The 21,621-nt window shown below is 51.2% G+C and overlaps 1 long non-coding RNA gene across 1 annotated transcript; it reads right to left on the minus strand.

The window, feature by feature from the left end:
* Window positions 1-7,460: 7,460 nt before the first annotated feature.
* Window positions 7,461-10,966, minus strand: LOC111766366 (uncharacterized). Its single transcript, XR_009184459.2, has 2 exons — window positions 10,368-10,966; window positions 7,461-8,443 (listed from the first exon to the last, which is right to left on the minus strand). It is a non-coding gene; the product is annotated as an uncharacterized lncRNA (long non-coding RNA).
* Between the last annotated feature and the right edge of the window lie 10,655 nt (window positions 10,967-21,621).

Raw genomic sequence — 21,621 nt, forward strand, 5'->3', positions numbered from 1 at the left:
TTCCATCTAAAAGACGGACCACACCAACTAAAGGCAAGGATGCCGTGTGGCTGGAACTCTCGTGCTGGGGGGATGTCAGACGGTGCAGCCACCGTGGGAAGCAGTTTGGCAGGTTCTTATAAAGTTAGACACACATTTACATATGAGCCATCTGATCCACTCCTAGATATTTACACAAAAGAAATGGAAACACTGTTCCATAAAATACCTAACCATGAATGTTCATAGGAGTTTCATTTGTGAAAGCCCACAACAGGAAAAGGTGGGAGAGGAGGGATTGAGGTATATGAGAATCCCCTATATTTTCAAAGTAACTTTTATGTTCATCTAAAGCTTCTTTTAAAGTAATAATAATAATAGAAAGTAAGAAAGAGAGGAAGGAAGGAAGGAAGGAAGGAAGGAAGGAAGGAAGGAAGGAAGGAAGGAAGGAAGGAAGGAAGGAAGGAAGGAAGGAAGGAAGGAAGGAAGGAAAAGGAAGTTAGGAAATTAATAAAAATCCATTTATGGTAAGGAAAGATTTCAAACAACTTAAAAGTTATAAAATACAGAGCTGGTGAAATGAGTGTACATTTACAGAATAAAATATTATACATTTAAAAAAAACCCTGGACACCACACAGTGTCCATCATCAGCAAGGGAAAGGATAAACTGTGACATATCCGTGGAAGGGAATACTACTCAGCAATGAAAAGGAATATGTTAGTGACACCCACACCAACATGGATGAATCTCAAAGCAGTCAGGTTCTAAGGAAGAAGCTAGACCAAACCAAGAGTGCAAACTCGATGATTCCAATTACTACAATTCTAGAAAATGCAAACCAATCTACAGTGACTGAAAGCAGATCAGTGGTTACTTGGGGATGGAGGGTGAGAGAGGGAGGGGTAGGTTTCAAAGTGGCATGAAGAGCCTCTTGGGTGATGAATATATCCATTGTCTTGAGAATGGCGATGTTTCCATAGATGTATATGTATGTCGAAACTTCTCAAAGTACTTTAAATATGTTAATATAGTATATGTCAACTATATCTCCATAAAGCTGTAAAAAATTATTGGATGGGCCTTTGAAGTAGATTAGACATGACAGAATAAATGATCAGTGAACTTGAAGACAGCACAATAGAAATTACCCAAACTGAGAAAGCAATATTTTAAAAAATTAACAAAAACAGTGATGCAAGTCTCAGTGATTTGTGATTAACGTATGTGAAACCTGCGTACTTCATAGGAACAGAAAAAACTCATGAAGAAATAATGGTCAAACATTTTTCAAATTTCCAACAAACTTTGGGTGCAAAAAACTTTTAATACCAAGCAGGAAATACATGAAGAAACTGACATCATACTCAAATGTCTGAAAATCAGAGAGATCATCTTAAAAGCATCCAGAATAAAAAGATGCATCAAATACAGGGAAACAATAAGAACGACAGTTGTCCTTCTCACTGTGGCTCAGGAGGGGTTGCTGTGTTGCCAGGGGAGTGGGGGGCACAGGGGAACATGTTCAAACCCTAGCCAGCTGTGTACCAGCTGCCGGAGTCTGGACAAGGCATTTCGTGTGTGATATCCACCTCTCAGGGTGTTTGAGGCTGGCAGGTGAGATGCAGGTCCCAGCACTGGCATGCAGTGGGTGCTTCATGAAACTTTGTGGGTGAGGGGTGTGGCTTACACTGACCCAGCGCCCTGTGGGCAGAGGGGCTGCACTGCTGGCATGGCTCCTGAGCCAGGCGAGTCCCTAGGACACCTCCTTGCATGGGCTGGGGGCCCACCCCCACAAACAGGCCAGAAGCCGTCCACACCGACCCAAGCAGTGCCTTGAGATAGTGATGCAGGAAAGGGTTAAGTTTAATTTTCAAAAAGGGGAAGCCAGAGCTGGCTCTACTGGCTCTACTGTTGGAGGATGGAGGGAAAGGGGAATTTGAAAAGTGGCACCAAAATGAGGGGGGCCAGTGGTGAGAAGTGAGGGCAGGATCGAAGCGAGAAGGGCCAATGGTGAGAAGTGGAGGCGGGGTCAAAGCGAGAAGGGCCAATGGTAAGAAGTGGGGGTGGGGCTAATAGTGAAAGTAGCACCAAATTTGAAAAGCACGCCAAGAGTGAAAGGGGCAATGAACTGCCCAGCCCTCCTGGGGTGTAGAGAGGGAGGGAACCGGGACTGAGAAGGGAACAGGGGAACTTAGACCTCTCGGATAGGCTGTAACCCATGAAGTACCCAATCAATGGGGAACAGGGGAGGGACCCGTGTGTTAGGTTTAGGGTATAAATGTCAGTGTTTCTTGTTGTTTGGCGTGCAGGCCATTTTATCCAGGTCATGCTCCTTCTTGCAAGATGGTTAATAAAATTCTTTTCTCCTCCACAATCGGGTGAGCTTTTGTTTTCTTACAAGTGCAGCTTTCTTTCTAACAGTGAGAGAAAGCTGAGCTCTCTGCAGGTTTCCATCACCCGCACCGGCACTTGATAGTGGCTCCAGCTCTGTCCCTCGTTCCCTTTGATCTTTGCAGTCTAAAAATCCCATGGCCAATTTAGAGAGGAGAAAAATGTCCACCAGTGGGAAGTAGGCACTTGCTGAGGGGCCCAAGTAGGTGACCCAGCCTGGGCAAAGTCCTGCCCAAATCTTTGTGCTCCATACCCCTGGGCTGCACAGGGCTCGGTTCCCACTAGTGGGGAGGGAGGGACTGAGGAGCAAATCTGTGGATGCTGGAGCCTGATCTGGAGCTTTCTGGCCCTATCATTGAGGCTTATAAATATTCCCGGGGCAGGTGTGGCCAGTAAATATTCCACAAATACGGGCTATCTCTCAGAATCTGTAGGCTACTTCCTGGAGTGCAAATGCCTAGCAGGCACTAGAAGAGAGGGTGGCCCCTTCTGGGCAGGAGCCCTTTGCAGGGGGGAGGGAGTTGGGGGACTGGGAGCGAGGGGGTGAGGAGTGGGGGTTGGTGAACCTTGAGGGAGGGGCCCTTGGCTTCCTCTACAAACCTGTGTAAACAGCTGAAAAGAGGTCCAAAGTTTAGGACTGTTTTTCCCAGGTTGTCATAGCTAGACAAGAAGGAACTGAAAGGAACTTGTGCAGGATGACTCAGTGCCCCCCCGTGGGCCTGGTAAGAAGGGGTTGCTAAGAAGCTGTTCTGTGGCCTCCGGCCAAGCTTTTCCCAGTCTCATGCCATTATCCCAGCTCTGCTTCCTCAAAAGCAGCATCTCCCCTTTCCAGGTATTTCTAGATGCCCCATTCCCTCTCCATTTCTCTGAGGCCTGCATGAAACCTTCTTCCTTTCTGAAGGAGAAATCTGGGCATCCTCCTGGAATCTCCCTTTTCCCAAAGCCTACTCTGGGGTAAATTTCTGGGAGTTCACATCCCCTGAATTCCTCTCCCCTCCTCCATCCCAACTGTGGCCCAACCAGAACTGAGTTTGGGAATGTTTGTTACACAGCAATATTGTGGCAATAGCTGACTAACACACCCCCTCAGAACATTTGCTGTTACTTCTGCCAGAAAAGCTTTTCCTCCAAACAGTAACATGATCCATGCCCTCATTCAGAAGTCTCTGTTCAAATGTTACTTCTTCAGAGAGGTCTTCCGGAAAGTACCCCTACCCCTTCCCTTCATTCCTCTCCATCTTCTTGCACTGCTTTCTATTTCTTCATAGCACCTCTTGCCACCTGATCTTTTATTGCCATTTACTTATCTGTTGGTTCAGCTTCCCAGAGGAGAATGGAAACTCCAGGAGAACGGGGGCTTCCTCTTCTTAATTATGCAGCATTGGGTACACAGTAGGAGCTCAATAAATAGATGCTATTTGACAACTGAACGACTTAATCTGTGCCCTCATCCCACCCACCTGGAGAAACTGATTCACTTGAAAGTCATATCCTCTCCGCCCCTGCCCCAGGCACCAAGGAAATGCCAAGTAACCAGCCATTTGTTTGGTGGAAAAGAAAGGGAAAAAAACTGAAGCAAGGAAGCTGTGGACTCCACAGGCTGTCATGCCAGCCTTGGAGAAAGTGCTGCCTCTGGACTGTGATTGGGTGGAAGCTGGTGTTTGTCCATAAAAGCACATTTTCTCAGCACGTCCCTGCCTGGAGCCCTCTCTGGGGGCCTTTGCAAGAGAACATGCCCCAGGCTGCAAAGAGGGAGCCCGGAGCACGCTGCTTCGTGTAGTTGCCAAATGCTGCCCACACGCCCCATCTCACAAACATCTACCCACAGTCCGCACAGGGGGCTGAGTGCCAACTGCGTGTCTAGCGCTGTGTGAGACCTTTTGTCAACTTCATGACTTTTTAATCCTCCCAAGCACTTTCCCAGCTAAAGCTCGCCGTTATTATTAGTATTTACAGGGGAAGATGGGTGGTGAGGAGCTTGCCCAAGAAGCCGGTAGAGCCGGAATTTGAACCCCAGTTCTTCTGATGGCCAAGCCCATGTCGTTCCCACTACATTGAACCATCTCCCTTCCCAGAGGGACAAGAGGTGAAGTTACTTTGCCCAGAGCTGGTGAGCCTTGCGGACTTGAGGCCCCACAGCCTGAGAGTGAGAGCTTGGATTTCCTTCACACATGCCCGGGGCTGGAATTTGATTTTTGGAAACTTTGTATTAAATTCGACCCGCTTGCTCTGGCTTATTTTTGAGGTCTTAGGTCAGGGGGTTGTCATGAGGGGTCCATGAGCTTGAATTAAAATTCAAAAAAAGCATTATTCTTGTGGGGATGTGTTGGTGCAGATGTGATATATATATTAACTAATACACAGTATAGTGTGCACTTAGTAAGGGGTCCGTGGTTTTCACCTGACTGGCAAGGGGGTCCGTGGAACAAACAAAGTGAAGAACCCCTGTCTTAGGTGGATAAACAGCTTTAGATCCCAGCCTTCTCTTGAAATGCTTTCCGAAGGGAGGGGAATTACACCTACACGTACCTATAAATATAGGTGTAGGCACAGTTATAAAGATATAGAACTATAAAGAAGGAAGGAGGAAATGGTCATAGAAGTAATAGAGGACAGTGACAGAGAAGGGGAAAACAAGCATAAAAATCGCCTTGGCCTCTACGAGGAAACAGCACAGTAGAGTGCAAGGCCCTGTACACAGAAGCCTCTGGCAAGTGGATGAGAAAGACGCAAAAAGTTTCTTGGCAAATAACTTTGCAGAGTGGGGTGCAAAGGTCTCTGGGTGTGTTCTCAGAGTGCAGCGGTGCACAGGGGCTGCACATGGGGGGAGGGACAGGACAGACCACGGCCACCAGCGGTCACATCAGGTCTTGCTGGCGGCTTGGCCAGAAGAGGAGAGGTGAGCCCTGGACTAGCCAGGAAAGAAGGAAATCAGTCCGTGACTGCCCCGGGGTCCCGCACGCTTTCCAAGACTCCTGGGGTGCTGTTGCGATGGCTAAGAACAGGTGCTTTGGTGACAGACAAACCGGGCTCAGAGTGCTGGCTCTGCCCGGCGCTGGCTGTACTATGAGCGAATGGCCTCACCTTCCGGGGTCTGTAAATCGGGGATAAGGGCACCTGCCATGGAAGAGCCTAGAGTCTGAAAAGTGGGGGTCAGGGGTGGGGTGGAGCTGAGCTGCTGCTGCTTGAGGCCGGTTGCAGTTGAATGTGGGTCTGCCTTAGTTCAGACTAATATTAAAAATGATTTGCATCTTTTCAGCTTGTGCCGGTGGGCGAAGAAGAAGCAGGGGCAGGCATTTATTATTCCATAAGGCAGGGGTTCTTAACCAGGGGTCCATGGACCCCCAAGGGATCAGTAGAAAGAGTTCAGGGGGTCTGTAAGCTTGAGCTGAAAAAAAACCCAACTTATTGTCTTTATTTTCTCTGACCTCTAACTGAAATCTAGCATTTCCTTCACTTAGGAATATATGCAATAAATTACAGTGGAATTCCTTTCATCTGACCGGCAAAGGGGTCTGTGGGGAAAAAAGGTTAAGGGCCCCTGCCATAATGAATGGTAGCAATCGCTGGGTTGCCGCCCAGGGAGCCTGCATGTGCACCTTGTCTGCCTGCACCCCCAGAACCCCGCCACCCCCCGCCCCGAGTATGCATTTCCTAATGGCATGGGAAGGAGGATGTGAATCTCGGGCTGCATCCTCGGGCTGGCCCCGTGCGGCCTGGGAAGAACTCGGGAAAGGTTGGTGGCGTGAGCCTGGGCTTGCCCCAGAGCCGAGTCACACCCTGGGGGAGTGTCAGCCCTCAGTGGACATGCTGGCCCAGGGACAGCGCTGCAGGCACTGCTCTCTGAATCCAGGAAGCACCTGGCAGGCATAGGAGATAGACTCAGGGTTCCAACTAAGCACCTCTTCCTGGAAGCTTTCCCGACATCCAATCCAAAAGAAACCCCTGCCCTGTGCTCCCAGGGCCCACCGCAAGGGCCCCTGTTATTCCGCTGACCACAGCGGCTTTGTACTGGCGCACGGGTGTGAGACGCCCAAGGACACAGGCACTCGAAAGACCTCGAATTTCAGGCCAGGGGATTGGAACCTGCCTCTGGAGGGCCGTGACTCTCAAACCTGGGCACAGCAGAATCACCCGGAGGCTTGCTGGAACGTGGAAGGGCTGAGTCTCTCCTCCGGTGGTAGGTCTCGCCTGGGGCCCAGGAGGTGGCGTTTCTAACAAGTTTCCAGAGGCGGCTCCTGCTGCCGGAGCCCACTTTGAGAACCGGGGCTCTGGGTCGTGGGGGGTCAGCAAAGGGATTTCATAAAGCACATGTTTAGAGAAACACAGAAAGGTTAGAACCCAAAGGGACCTTTGGGGCCACCTACCCCCACCCTTAGTTTCACCCAGGCCCGGAGGGAGATGGGAGCTTTCATCTGCTCCCACATTAAGCTTATAAAAATATCTGTTTAAAAAAGAAGCTTCCTGCAGGCGCAAGGGGCACGCGTCGCGATGTTCATCGCAGCATTGTTTATAGAAGCAAAAACCTGGAGACAACTAAAGGGACAGGAAAAAACTGTTTTGAATTAATCACACAAAGAATAAAGTTGAGCGAAATAAAACTTCATTGAAGGGAAGCGGACGTGGCTCAACTGATAAAGGGTCTGCTTACCAAATGGAGGGCCAGGGTTCAAACCCAAGGCTTGCTGACCCACGTGGTGATCTGGCCCGCGTAGTGCTGCCGCATGCAATGAGTGCCGTGCCACACAGGGGTGCCCCGCGTGAAAAAAGCACAGCCTGCCCAGGAGCGGCGCCGCACACAGAGAGCTGACGCAGCAAGGTGACGCAACAAAAAGAGACACAGTTTCCCAGTGCTGCCTGACCACACAGGCAGACGCAGAAGAACACACAGTGAATGGACACAGAGAGCAGACAAATGGGGGGGGGGGGAGGGAATAAATAAATAAAATAAATCTGTAAAACAAAAAACCTACACTGAAGGAGCTGATGTGGCTCAGTGGTTGAGGGCTGACTTCCCACATACGTGGGTCCGTGGTCAATCCCCAGCCCTCGGTACCTAAAGGGGAAAAAAAGAACTACATTGAAGTAGTTTGAAGAAGGATATATTGCATTTACATAGAGTTTACAAGGCATGAAACAAAACTCTGTGTTGCTGAGGGGCATAAAGTGTGCAGACATTCGCGGGAACACTAAGTACCACCTTCTGGCCAGAGCTTACCCCTGCAGAGGGAGGGACAAGTGTGAAACCAAGGAGGGTGCAGAGGGGCCTTCTAGTTCTATTATTTCATATCTCCAGCCAAGTGGGGCACCACACAGTGCTCCCTATGTTTTTCTTTCTATCTATGGGTCTGAAAGACTTAACATGAGTTAGGAAACGTCCTCCCTTGCTGAAAGTGCTCAGCTCCTCCCAGACCTCAGGGGTCTCGAGGGCACAGATGCCGGAGGTGCCGGATGTCCCCTGCCAGCTGCAGCCCTCTCGAGGCCAGGGCCAGTGCGCGTGGGGGTGAGAAGCCGCAGCTGGGAATGCGAGGACCTGGCTCAAGCCCCGATGGTGTCCTTTTGCTGCGGAGCCGCCTTCCCCCTCTGCGCCTCAGTCTCCCCGCCTGTAAACTGGGGAGTTGGTCTCCACCTTCCCTGGGCCGCCTCTGGTGCTGACCGGCTAGGAGTCCATCAAGGGTGCTTAGACCTCTAGACAATGAGCTTTCCCAAGGGCCTGGAGGAGAGGTGGCCAGAGCCCGCAGGACAGGGCAACGACCCACGCAGGAGGCTTGCGAGGAGCCAGCCGGAGGCACTTTCTGTTCGCATCGTCGCCCCCTCATGAATTTGGGTGGTAATTTGGGGTGCTGGAGAGGAAATACCCCCTTCTCCATTGGCACTCAGTCCTTCCTGAAGCAGTTATTTTATTTTACATCCATCCTGGCCTGGGAAAAATGATGTTCTCTGTTCCCTGACCCTCTGCTCTTCTTCTCTCGCCGCCACCACCACCACCACCGACTAGCCGTCGCCTTTCAGGGATGCCAGGACCTCCATCCAAGGCCTCAGTCCGTCACGCTGGGAGAGGAGCCGCTCCTGCAGGGTTGGAACAGAAAGGCGACGTCACGTGAATTAAGTGTTACCGGGTCACTCTGGCTGCCGGGCTGAGCACAGACCCGCAGCGGGGCAGGGGCAGGCACAGGGACTCGTCGGGAAGTGGCGGCAAAAATCCCCGTGAGAGACAGCGCTGGCAGGGACGGCGGGGAGCAATGGCTGGGTTGAGGATGTTTCCAAAGGTAAAACCAACAGAACGTCCTGATGGAGTGGAAGTGGAGAGCAAGAGAAATAAAAGAGGCGAGAAGGACCACGCGGTTTGGGGCCTGCGCAGCTGGGAGGATGGACTACCCGGATCTAGGACCCGGGCGTCTGTGGGAAGAGCCAGTTTGGGAGGGAAAATAAGGAGGTGGATTGTGGACGTGTTGATCGAGGGCCACCGCTTAGACATCGAGTGGCGCTACCCAGGAGGCTGTTGGATCTGGGGGCATTAATTTGGGAGTCCTCAGTGTGTAGATGATGTATTAAAGCCAAGAGCTGGCTGAGGTCACCAGGGAGTGGGCATAACGGAAGAAGGGAGAGGACCAAGCCCTGCTCTCGAGCTCGCCAACCTGAAGCTGCCCTGGACCCCATGCCCAGCTCTGCCGGTGGCGGTGGGAGGTTAAGGAATTGAACCAGAGCAGATTCCTGTCCCCAAGGACAGCCTCGTCGGGAAGACGGAGCTGGCATCTCAGCCACAGCTCCAGGGAGCCGTGCAGCACGCAAGGAGCTCGGCGCACGCCGGGCGAACCTGAGGCTGGCCTGCTCTACGACGATCTCGGCGCCTCGCTTTCTTCTTCTGTAAAATGGAGAGAATGCCGCCTTGCCGAGGAGGCAGTGAGCACCCCCGTGCTTGCTGTGGTTTGCTCGCACGTTTCCCCCAGCCCTCAGCTCTGGAGTCTCATTTTTGAACAGAATATCAGGTGGGTTTCCAGAACCCCCCCCCCCCCCTGCCCAGGAATGGGCCTGGGGACTGGCCTTGGCCACTCCCTCCGTGGCTGCTGCTGCCTCGTGTGGGCTGGGATGCCTGCTGGCAAGGTCAAGGCCACTGCGCCTCTTGGAGCAATTGAGGATGACAACAGTATTTTGTGTCTCCCTGCGACTGGTCGAGATCAAAGGCAGCACGAAGGAGGGGCTGCGACAGGCAGGCATTCCCTGGCAAATGCCCCCAATTATAGAAAATTGGCTGTAGTTATGGCTATCACCATTAACAGCTGCCCGGCCTCCCCCAAACGCTCGAGAGGGCTGCGCTTCTGACCGAGGCTGGAGGAGCGGCCCGCGGCAGGGGTGCCGGGAGGGCACCATCAGCAAAGGGGAGCCTGGGCAGACAGGAAGCGGGGAGTCCTGGAAAAATATGTGGGGGAGAAAGGGAGCTCCAGGGTCCAGCAGGGGGCTCTCTGCCTTGGCTGCAGCTGTGCCAGCACCCGCCCTCTGGAGTTTGACCAGTATGGGCACAAGTTGGCCGTGGGGTATCAGAGCAAGACCCTCACTCCTGGCATGAGCAAAAAGAGCAAAAGTAATTCCAGAAGGTACAAGACAATGGAAGAGAACGGTAAAGGAACAAATGATTCTTCCACGTGAGATTATGTGATTTGAGCTGTGTGACCTTAAACAACTTACTTTGCCTCTCTGAGTCACAGATTCCACATACAGAAAGTAAGGAAAATAACAATGATGTGAGAATCAAACAAGACGGTCCTGTAAAATGAGTAAGGAAATTACAATTGCTATTAATGAAAGGTCCAAAGCTAACCACTGGTGACATGAAAGGGGCTGTCACTTTTCAAAGTGTCAGTAAGAAACGTGCCCACTGCTGTCCCCTGCGCCATCGATCAGCTAGTCTTGAGGGGTCTAATACATCATCCTGAAAGTAAAGTGTAAAATGGCGCTGCGTTAAGAATGCTTTGGGCTGCAAGTAACATGATACCTAATTGACAGAGGCTTCAGCAGGGACGATGCCAATCATCTCAGCAGCAGCAGGTCTGCAGGGAGGCTCAGGGTTGGTTTCACCAGCTCAACAATCAAGAGTCCAGCTTCTTCCTAGCCTTTGGCTCAGCCACCTCCAGACTGTTGGCTTTTGATTTCCAGGTGTGTTGCCTCACAGTCAGAGCCAGCCTCTGAGTTTGCAGGGTTCTGTGCGAAATAAAAATTGCAGGTGCTTATCTAAAAAGCAGGAGAAAGTACCATCAAAGGAACTTAAATATAAAACTTTTTCCTGTCTTCCTCAGGCTCTTTCTTGGCGTGTTGAAGGGTTCGACGGGCTCTGTAATGCCATGCTTCTGCATGAGGGCACTGGGCCCTGGCTCACTTACTGCCAGCCCCCTTCCATGGGGCCAGAAATTATCTCCCCATCTCCCCTTGCTAGTGGCCTGCTAGAAGTGAACTCCACCTCCCCCCAGGGGACTGCAACCTCCCCCAACAGACATAATACCTGCATTGGAGGGGGGCAAGAGGCTTTCCTACCAGTCACCTGCTGAAAGCTCTATGGCCCTGCCAGCTCAGAATGGGGACAGCTGCCATGCCGTGTCCCATGACACCATGCCCAGCCCCGGCCTTTCCCGGCACCTGCGACAGACTCCCTCGGAGGTGGAGGACAACGATGGCCAGGGTGGGGAGGAGGAGGCTCAGTAGGGCCTGGGGATCCAAGAGGTGGGAGGCTGGTGGCCAAGAACCCCTCCTGGGGAGGTGGGGAGGTCGTGGGAAGCAGGGTTATGCATGAGCTAGGGCTTCAAGCTCCCGGGGCAGGCTCCACTGTTCCGAGACTTCACTTACAAAACACAAAACTTCACTTACAAAACACAAAACACAGAGCTTGAACTTCAAGCTGGGGGTCTCTGAGCACCAGCCCCACAAAATCAGCTGTTGCCTCAGCTCTGCACGTAGCATCCTCACATGACAACATCCAAAGACAGGAAGAAAAGGTGCCTTATCCACAGCCTCCCACTTTTCTCAGGAAGGAAAATCTTTCCTAGAGCACCGTAGGGGCCAAAGAGATGACCTAGGTCACATGGCCACTGGTAGCTGCAAGGGAGTCTGGGAACACAACTATGTAGCAATCCGAGCTTCCGTGGGAGGGGGTAGGCAAGGAAGAAAGGGGCTGGGAATAGGTGTGTGTGGCCATCTGTTCCCGGCTGGTATGAGAATCGCTGACCTGCCCTGGACCTGCCTCGGGCTGATGGTCTGTCAACTGGAAGGAGCTGAGAGCCACGGAACTGCAAAGGGGCGGCAATGGGAAACCAAACGGTTGCCTAGCAAAGGCTCCGCCACACTATGGGCCAGGTTCTCAGGCAGAGCTCATTTCATTCACAACCCATCTATGAGCCATGTGGTGTGAATCTCACTGTTGGCAGCTTTTTTTGCAGATTAGGGAAGCGAGATTCACAGTTGAAGGAAATGGGTCTGGGTCAGGCAGTGAGTGAATTAAATGAAAGGGTGAGAGCACGAGCCAGAATTACTCTAACTCTGAAGCCTATTCTTGGGCCACAGCCCTCTTCTGGTCCAATTCGCACTGAGGATGAGAAAGTCTGCGGGACTTGCCCAAGGCCACTCAACTGCTGAGGGGCAGGGGCAAGCCTAAAAGCCAGGCTGGAGTTCTTTCTAGTCTACTCCACCTCAGTTCCTTGCAGGAAGCGTGGGAGTGGATCTTACAGTTTAGTCAATATTTCACCATCCTTAAGTGAAATGGGAATCATATTTCAAGGAGGCCTCCTTTAATTTTTTTCTTTGGAAAATGTATGTCGAAGGGAGGACTCGGAAGGCAAACTAGTTTGCCGGCAGGAGCAATAAAGATATTCCACTAATTACTTAAAAGAGGGCGCATCGCCGTGTAAGGCTTTCTGTTTCCACAGCCGGCCTCTGTCGGGGGCCTCCACGCCGGCTCTGAGACACGGAGGTCGTATGTACCCCCATCCCTGGGCCTCTGCTAATGCTGTGCCCCCCCCATGTGGAAGGCTCTCCCCCCAGAGCAGGGCCACCCATGCCAGCCGCGGGTTGTAGTGGGAAGAGCATTGGCCTGGGGGGTGCGTCTTGACTCTGCCACTTCTCATCTGGGTGGCCCCAAGAGCCACTTCCTGTGTCCCTCAGAGTTCTGGGGATGCAAGCAACAGAAATCAATCTGGCTAATTTATGCAGTCAAGGGCAGCCCCAAGAGGGTCTCAGAATTGAAAGGGAAGGAAAGGACCACGCTCCAAGGGCAGGATAAGGCTGCTTGGGGGCGGGGGTGAGGGTGGTGGGCAGGGCGGGTCCCAGAGGCAGGAACTGACGCGATGATCTCCCAAGTACACAACCCTGCCCTCTTCCCCAGAGGAAGCCATCTTTAGCCACTCCCAGCACTTTGGTCTCCACACTCAAGAGAGAAACTCCGGGAAGAGAGACAGAGCCTCCGATGGGCTAAGCTGGGTCAGGGCTCGTCTCCTGGCAAGGGGAGGGGATCACCTCAATTGACAGTCCCACCGGCCAGCCCAGCCTGGGGAAGAGGCCGCTCCTAAAAAAGAAGTCAGCATGCTTGCATCAGAGGCAGGGAGGAGTCGATGGGCAGGAAAACCCAGCACACGCGTGCTACTCTTTCCCTTTCACAGCCTCGGCTGCTCCAGCTGTCACGTAGGGACAGTGATGCCTACCTGGCAGGGACGTGGTGCAGGCTCAGTGCAGCTGTGTGTGCCTGCACAGGGCAGACAGTGGCTGTCCTATCAGCTGCAGCCCCCCGGGGCCTCGCTAGACACCGAGAGCACCCTGACGTGGCTGAGCACGTCACGCGGTTGAATTGGATCAGGCTGTGGCTGTTCCTCTGAGATCAGAAGACGTTGCCTTCCGATGGCAAAGGGGTGGGACACGCAAGCATTCACACTCACTTAAGGCCTGTAGCCAGCCAATTTTCCAGATGGGGAGCTGAGCTGCGGAGACGCTAACTAGCTCACGAGCCACAGGCATGGCGGGGTCCGGCTCGGGGCTATGGCTGCCATGTCCTGGTGGCAGCAACATTTGGGGTGCCCTCCACGTACTGGTTGCAGCCATGTGGGCCTCATATGTGGAATCCCTCCCCGCATTTTAAATGCTCCGGGAGAAGTGGACTTGGCCCAGTGGTTAGGGCGTCCGTCTACTACATGGGAGGTCTGCAGTTCAGACCCCGGGCCTCCTTGACCCTTGTGGAACTGGCCCACGTGCAGTGCTGATGCATGCAAGGAGTGCCCTGTCACGCAGGGGTGTCCCCCACATAGGGGAGTGCCACGCGCAAGGAGTGCGCCCCGTAAGGAGAGCCGCCCAGCACGAAAGAAAGTGCAGCCTGCCCAGGAATGACGCTGCACACATGGAGAGCTGACGCAAGATGATGCGACGAAAAGAAACACAGATTCCTGGTGCTGCTAATAAGGATAGAAGTGGTCACAGAAGACGCAGCAAATAGACACAGAGAACAGACAACTAGGGGGAAAGGGGAGAGAAATAAATAAATAAATAAATAAATCTTAAAAAAAGTAATAAAAAATATAAATGCTCCGGGTCCCACACATGGTTCTGTTCTTCCTCAGAGTGTTGTGTGGAGGAGCTTGAAGTCATTTTGGGGGTGAACAGGGTCCCAGATGCTGAGAGCGGCCCCCCCCCTCACTCTTCCAAAGAGGCATGAGGATTTAACTTTAGTTTCTCTTAAACGGTAATGGTCATGGGCACAGGAGGACAAGTACAATCAAAGGGAAATGAAGGCAAATGCTCAGACAATTCTAGGTTTCCAGATGCTTGTCAACCAACCCCAGGAAACGAGCTCTCCTCTCAGGTATGGGCTGCCAGAAACCCTTTTCAGCTGCGCAACATGGTGGCTGAGAATCGGCCAGAACGCTGCCTTCCCACCTGGGACCTGTTTTGGTAGCGTTTGAGGAACAATCCTCCCCATCACTGCAATGAGGAGGGACATCAGATCAATGGGGAGGTGTTAGCATCTTTGGCCACTCGCCCTAGCTGGAAAAGCTCGCCCTTTCTCAAAGAGTCTCTAGTCCTTTCCTCCCCACATGAGGAGCAGGTGTGTAGGAGAGTGCCAGCCTTTCCAACTGGCTGAGCAGGCAGCCTCCTTCACTCCGTGGAACCCGGAGTCCTCCTGGCAAAGACAGCCCGTGGCAGGAAGAGCCCAGCCTTGGGTTCAGGGCTTTGGTCAGGGTGGGCTTGCAGGTTTCTCTGGTTTTGAGGCCCACCTAGAAACTCTACAAAATATGACAATTCCTCCCTCAACCACAAATCTCCCCTGTGTGCTGTTCTCTCGCATTCTATGTGCATTTCCAACAACTGAGCAAATTTGGGCGCATGCAAACTCTGAAAGCAAAGCCCAGCTGGACATTTGAATGGAGGCCCAGTCCTCTTGGACTGCCGGGTCTCTGCCAATGCTGTTTACCCAATACTCACCGAGGCTGCTGGGGAGGAAGCCAGGGACCAGTTTTCAGACAAGCAAGGAATGAGAAGAGGGAATCACCATACCGTAACAATACAGTGCCCGTCAGAACCAGTCCAGTTCAATGGAAAGCTTCCTCGATGTTAATCTGATTTAGTGCACTGATCTATTCCATAAATGAAAAGGATCGATAAGAAGATTCATTCTGCAGTCAGAGCTGAACCCATGCTAGTCACTGGGCCAGTAGCTGGGGTTGATTAAAGAATAAGACTGGGGATCCCCTATATTCTGTACATGACTTTGCTGTAAATTAAAGCTTCTTTGAACATAAAATGAAAAAAATAAGACACTGGGGGAATAAATGGAAGAAAACATCACTATACATACAAGACAGTAGATCTTTCAGTGATGAAAGACATAATGCCAAAATTTTTAAAAAAATTATTTCAAAAAATTTTAAATTTTTAATATTTTGTTATTTTTTAAAAACTCATTATTATTTCATTTTCTTATTAATTTTATTTGACTATTTTGTTGGCTTCATTTTTAAAGAAGTTTTGGATCACAGAACAGTTATAGCTGTGGCAGGGGAGAATCATTGGTGTGGGGTGTTGGTGATGGGGGATGCATGGGAAGAGGTTTACCTGGGGCATACCTTTAAGGCATATAAATGAGTTCAAATGGTCATGGGGCATTGGTGGTAGGTGGACATCCACACAATAACCAAAAGAATATCAAATTCCCATCCTAGGGAGTTCTGCCACATTCTCTAAGGGGACAGCAAGAATCCTTCAGTACAGGGACAGTGACTAGTGAAGGAGGATGGATCATTGACTGGCTCTTGATATTGATGACTGTACTTATGAACCTTTTCTTTTGAAATTGAAACAGCCTAGTGTTATAGGTTGCCTAAGAGTTACCTCCTGAGAGCCTCCTTGTTGCTCAAGTGTGGCCTCTCTCTAAGCTAAACTCAGCATAAAAATGCATTACCTTCCCTCTGCCCCCAGCATGGGACATGACTCTCGGGGATAAGCCTCTCTGGCACCAAGGGATTGCTACCGAGTACCAACTAGCATTGCAACTGGAAAAAGACCTTGATCAAAAGGAAAAAAGGGCAAAGACAAATGAGTTTATATGGCTAAGAGATGATTCAGAAGGTCATTCCAGAGGTTACTCTTGTGCACATCTCAGCAGGATCTCATTGACTGGCACAGTAAATATTGCCTCAAAAAGTGAGGCTCCTGAGGACTCTGGAGACACCCAGACACTATAGGCAGGGCTGACAGTGCTGGAGTTTGGTGCCCTGCCAGTGGGTCCTACTTGGGAATTTATGCTTCCCAGTGAGACAGAGTTGAACTCAGTTGTGGTTTCCCTGCACATGGCTCTTCTGCCCCTTCCATTTGAACCTATAGTTAGCACTAGAGTTGATAGGTTTATGTCCAAGAGACTTAAATCTTTGGGCTTTCCGTGTGCTAGTTGGGCCATGAATCTCAACAGAGTTCCAACACCTACTCTCCAGTTCATAGGAGTCACCCAGGACAACTAACAAGGAGATGATGATGGACATCGACCATCCCAAGGAACAGAGAGTCTCTACAATGGCAAGCTGGATAGTCCCATCCATCTGCCCCATGGGATCTAAGCCCCCTCTCAATTGGAGGTGGAGTGGGCATCACCATCTCAGAATCCTCAGGATTGGGGAATGAATGATGGACTAGAAGAGACTTAACTGTTATTCTACTATAGACTTACCATGACTCTAGAAATGGAAGAATTTTTATCATTGATGTGGAGGCAGTGACCATCGGAGGTTCTGAGGGAAGAGAGAGGGAAAAACAGGTGAAATATGGGGGTATCTTTGGAATTGTCCTGAATGACATTGCAATTATATATCTTGTCATAAGTCACAAAATTGTGCAGGAGAGAGTTTAAACTATAATGTAAACTATAATCTGTAGTTAGTGGCAATGCTCCAGTATGTGTTCATTAATTGTAGCAAAGATGTACCACACTAATGAAGGATGTTGTTAATGTGAGAAAATGTGGGAGGGGTAGGGAGTGGGGCATATGGGAATCCCTTACATATTTTATGTAATATTTATGTATTCTAAGTATCTTGTTAAAACAAATTTTTAAAGTATGTGTATATATATATATATATAAAAGAATAATGCAGATGAACATGAATTCATTAATTCACTCACTCATGCATTCGTTCATCCATTTCCCCAACCAGCTTTAACTGAGGGCCTGCCAGGCATCAGATAGCATCTAAGCCCTGGAACCAAGTGAAGAGCAAGACAGACATGTTTCCAGCCCCCAAACAGCTGCCCCTTAGCTGGGGCAGCTTGAGGGGTGGGGGAGCAAGAGAAAACAAGCAGAAGCGAATAAGTTAATGCTAACTGGTGAAAAGTGATTAAAAAAAAAAAGCAAGGGTGGTGAGATAAGTACTGGGGTTTCTTTCTTCTGGTAAGGCACACAGATGTTACCGAGAGAGAAACGTATCTAGATTCCAACTCAACCAACAGAAAGGGGCAGGAAAAGCTTCATTTCAAACACTTGCTATGCGGAAAAACTGTGTCGGACATTTGCCGTGTGTTGTTTCTAATCTCCACCACAAACTGTGAGGTGAGCATCATTGTCCTGACTTTGTAGATGAAGAAAACTGAGGTCCAGAGAAGCTGAGTCACTTGTCTGAGGACCACACAGCCAGTAAGACGCAGCAGGAGGGTGGAGCCCAGAGGCCTGTCCCCGGGGACATGGGCTGTCCTGTCTTGCTTTCTTGGTAGAACTGGTAAGGCTGGAGCAGAATTAATTAATTGAAAGATGAATAGGCGCTTACTCCATGGGTGGGAGGGAAGGGCAGGAGAGAGTGAGCCAGGACCTAGCAAGGGTGCCAGGTGTGGAAATGCCTGGTGCAGTCGAGGAGTGACAAGGAGCTGAGAGCGGCTGGGGCAGAGGAGGTGAGGCAGGGGCTGGGGGTGAGATAGGGGGGTGCACACTGTACTTCCGGCCGGGGAATGGGTGCTCAGTGATGGAGCCACAGAGGATGCAGCGCAGGGGAGGAGGGCTCACTGGCTTCCTTCCAACCCAGGCCACCCATTGCCACCACAAGCCTTCGTTTCCATAGCCACAGACAGCACAGCCTGGGTTCAAATCCCAGCTCGGCCACTTCCCGGCTGCGAGGCCTGGGGGAAGAAACTTGCCTCATTTTCTCCCTTATAAAATGGGAGCCTTAGGGTTGCAGTGAGTGTTAAATGAGGGTCTACACATAAAGCATCTGGAATTGTCCTGGCACGTGGTAGGCGTGCAGTGGAGAGCAGCTGTCATTTCTTTGCCAGGGACCAGGTGCTTGCCGTGGGTCAGGTACTTAATGTACCTGGTCCATGCACCTGCTGGCATGGGCATCCATGGGAGCCCCGTTTTTGCAAACACTCTGTATACTCTGTGTTGTAGAAAGAGACTTAAATAAGAGAAAGCACAATGGCACCCAGGAATTTGGTCCATAGGAGGCGAATGCCGTAGTCAAGTTTCCAGCTGGGTGCTGCCGCGTCTGCCAGTTTCGCTGCACCTGTGGTCCAGGAGGAACCAGGAGGTGGGACGGGGACATCTGCTGCTGACAGCACCACCGAAGGCTGTGAATTCTCCAATGAACTGCTGAACTCTCAGAGGCTCAGTTTCGTCATCGGAATATGGGGGTAATAGTAAGAGTAGCTCTAGCGGTTTTACGGAGGAATAAAAGAAGGGTTCAGCTCCTTGCTGTCTTTTCCTGCCCGTTCTCCCCAAAAATCACTTCCAGGACTTTCCCAAAAGGCCGGGAAAGCATTAAGTGTGTTGTTTCCCAAGGGTTTTGCTTCTCTTTTTATTGATCTGTAAGAGGCTAAATGGAAAGCAATCAGGGATATGTGTGGGTTTTTCTTTTTTATCAGTGGAATGGGCTGATAACCTCTTCCCAAGGTGATGTGCAGGTTCAGAAAGATGAGTTTTGTGAAGTCTCCTGCCCATGCTAATCAACTGGCCCACGTTCAATACCTGACCCACAGTAAGTACCAGGTGCCTGGGAAGTACCTGGGCCACAGTAAGTACCTGACCCATGGTTGGCACCTGGTCTGTGGTCATTAAGGGGTCTGTGGCTAGTACCTGGCCCATAGTAGGTGACTGCTTTTATTTATTTATTTTTGCTTTTTATTTTTATTTTGATGAGCCCACAAAACTTGTGCCATTTCCAAGGCAATTCCCATCTGGGTCCCCTAGAGCGCCCCCTTTTCCCACCCTGATCCCCATAGTCACACACCTCTCTCAGGCTGGAAGCTGCCCTTTTGCCTCATCTCCTTTCATGACATCTTTCTGCCCTCACCGGTCATTGCCCGCTGACCTTAGCTCGACACAAACCCTCCAGGCTTGGGGAGGAAGGCTGTTGGAAAGTGACCTAGGCCAGCTCCTCCATTACATTTGTCAGGCACTTCCAGTAAAATGGCAAGACTTTGATGATCAGGGGTAGGTGGTTTATTTATAATCTCCCCCAAACATCAAGGTATGATGTGCAGGTGTGATTTTCAGTAGACACCAATTCAGGAGGAACTCCAGCCCAGATACAGGCACATGATAGCCCCAGACAGCAGGTGTGGCCAGGCTGCCAGTCTCTCCCTGTGTGGGCACAGTCCCACTCCTGTCCTCGGAGCATCTGACCTACACCTGGCAAGCAAGTCTCAATTTGCAGCATGTGCAGCCCTCTCCTGAAGCCTCCCCAGGCTTCCAGCAAGCTCTGGCCACACTCCTGGGCTTGGTGGGTGAAGGCCAACCCCGATCGAGCTGGGGGCTGGGTGCTCCTCTGAAGAGGAGGTCTCTGGGCTGCAGAATTCCTGAACTTGGCACATGCAGAAGAGGAAGGACCTGTGCCATGCTGGCAGCCACCTGCATTTCTTGCACACTGCTCATCTCACCAATGGAAAATTGTCTGCCATATCTCTTAAGGCAATCAGCCACACCTTCTGGTGCTGATGTAGCACAGCCATGTTTGAGGCACTCTGTTTGAAGGAACAGGATTCCTAGCTATATGACTTCAAATACCCACCCCCAGGATGTAGGTTAAAGTTGACCAACACACCCAAGCACGTCAACCAGTTTACATGGAAGTGGGAACAAGGACAGCTGCAGATGTGTGACAAAGGTTCCCTTTGAGACTGGCCCGGCTACCTGAGCTGCCCTTTGGCCGCTCCTGCTGGGCCTCAGCTGTCTTGAGTTCAGAATTCTGGGCCTGGCTTTCTCACCAACTGGTCTCATTACCCTGGGCGGGTCACAAGCCCTGCCTGGAAAGTGGGAGTGGTGGTGGAAAGGAAGGGAGGCCAGGAAGGCAGGACAACGAGGACCGTGGCTTCCATCAGGAGGCCCCTGGTGGGGACCTTGGAAGTCCCTTCTTCTCTTGAAAATCTGGCTCATTTCATCTCTCACCGAGCGGGCTGGGCCTACTCTGGCATTCCATGGGAGCCATGGCCACGGCCCATGAAAGTACTGGACAGGAAGCTGCAGGTCTGCCCTTGGCCCGGGTCACCCCAGGACAGTCCCTTGCTAGCCAGGAGAATCAGGTTTCCTCCACCCTCCTCTGACAGAGGTCAAACCCAAGTCCTCCAGCTCCTGCATCCAGGAAGCCAGGCTGCTAGAGCCCAACCCCTGCCCCCAGGTTCAGGGCTCTTCCCCTGTCCCCCCAAGAGAAGGGAGCAGATGGTCTCCCAGCAGGCATCCTGGTTTGGGAAGAAGAAGGGACTCTTGAAGCAAGCTGACCTGCCCATGAGTCCCAGCTCCACCTCTTCCTGGAGGGCAGCCATGGGCCTAGAACTTCTCTGAGCCCTGTTATCTCATCTCTCCAATGGGAAACATTGATACCTGTGTCCTAGGTTTGTCATGGGATGTTGGGGTGCTGAGATTGAGGAGGGACATGTGACAACGTGGGCCACAAATGCGGGAATGCTTGAGCTGTGCAGATGCCAAGGAAGGAGATAGAGAGGAGGCTTCTTGAGGAGGAGAGAACCTGGAGCTGCACATTGGAGGAACCAAGAGCTGAGTGAGCAGAAGCAATGAGGAGGGATGACAACCAGGTCTGGGAGCAAGATGAGCCAAGAAGCAGAGACTACAGTGAGAATGGGGGGTTGGGGGATTTGTAGGGAACCCAAGTTTCCAGAGATATTCTTGTTTCCAAAACTTCTCTCTCTCTTTCCCTCCCTCCCTTTCTTTTTCCCTTCTCTTTTTCTCACTTCTTTCACCAAATATTTATTAAGCAACGTGGTGTACCAGCCACTGTGCTGGGCCCTGAGTGAATAAACACAAATCCTTGACCTACAGTTACAGGTAAGTTGGAAAGAAAGAGAACAAAAAGCTCATAATATGGTGGTGGACTTGGTCCAGTGGTTAGGGCGTCCGTCTACCACATGGGAGGTCTGCGGTTCAAACCCCGGGCCTCCTTGACCCGTGTGGAGCTGGTCCACGCGCAGTGCTGATGCGTGCAAGAAGTGCCCTGCCACGCAGGGGTGTCCCCGCGTAGGGGAGCCCCACGCGCAAGGAGAGCCGCCCAGCGCGAAAGAAAGTGCAGCCTGCCCAGGAATGGTACCGCACACACGGAGAGCTGACACCACAAGATGACGTAACAAAAAGAGACACAGATTCCCATGCCGCTGACAACAACAGAAGTGGACAAAGAAGACGCAGCAAATAGACACAGAGAATAGACAACCGGGGTGGGGGGGAAGGGGAGATAAATAAATAAATAAATCTTTAAAAAAAAAAAAAGCTCATGACACACACAATTACAAGT

This window comes from Dasypus novemcinctus, chromosome 3, assembly GCF_030445035.2.
Source record: "Dasypus novemcinctus isolate mDasNov1 chromosome 3, mDasNov1.1.hap2, whole genome shotgun sequence".
NCBI lineage: Eukaryota > Metazoa > Chordata > Mammalia > Cingulata > Dasypodidae > Dasypus > Dasypus novemcinctus.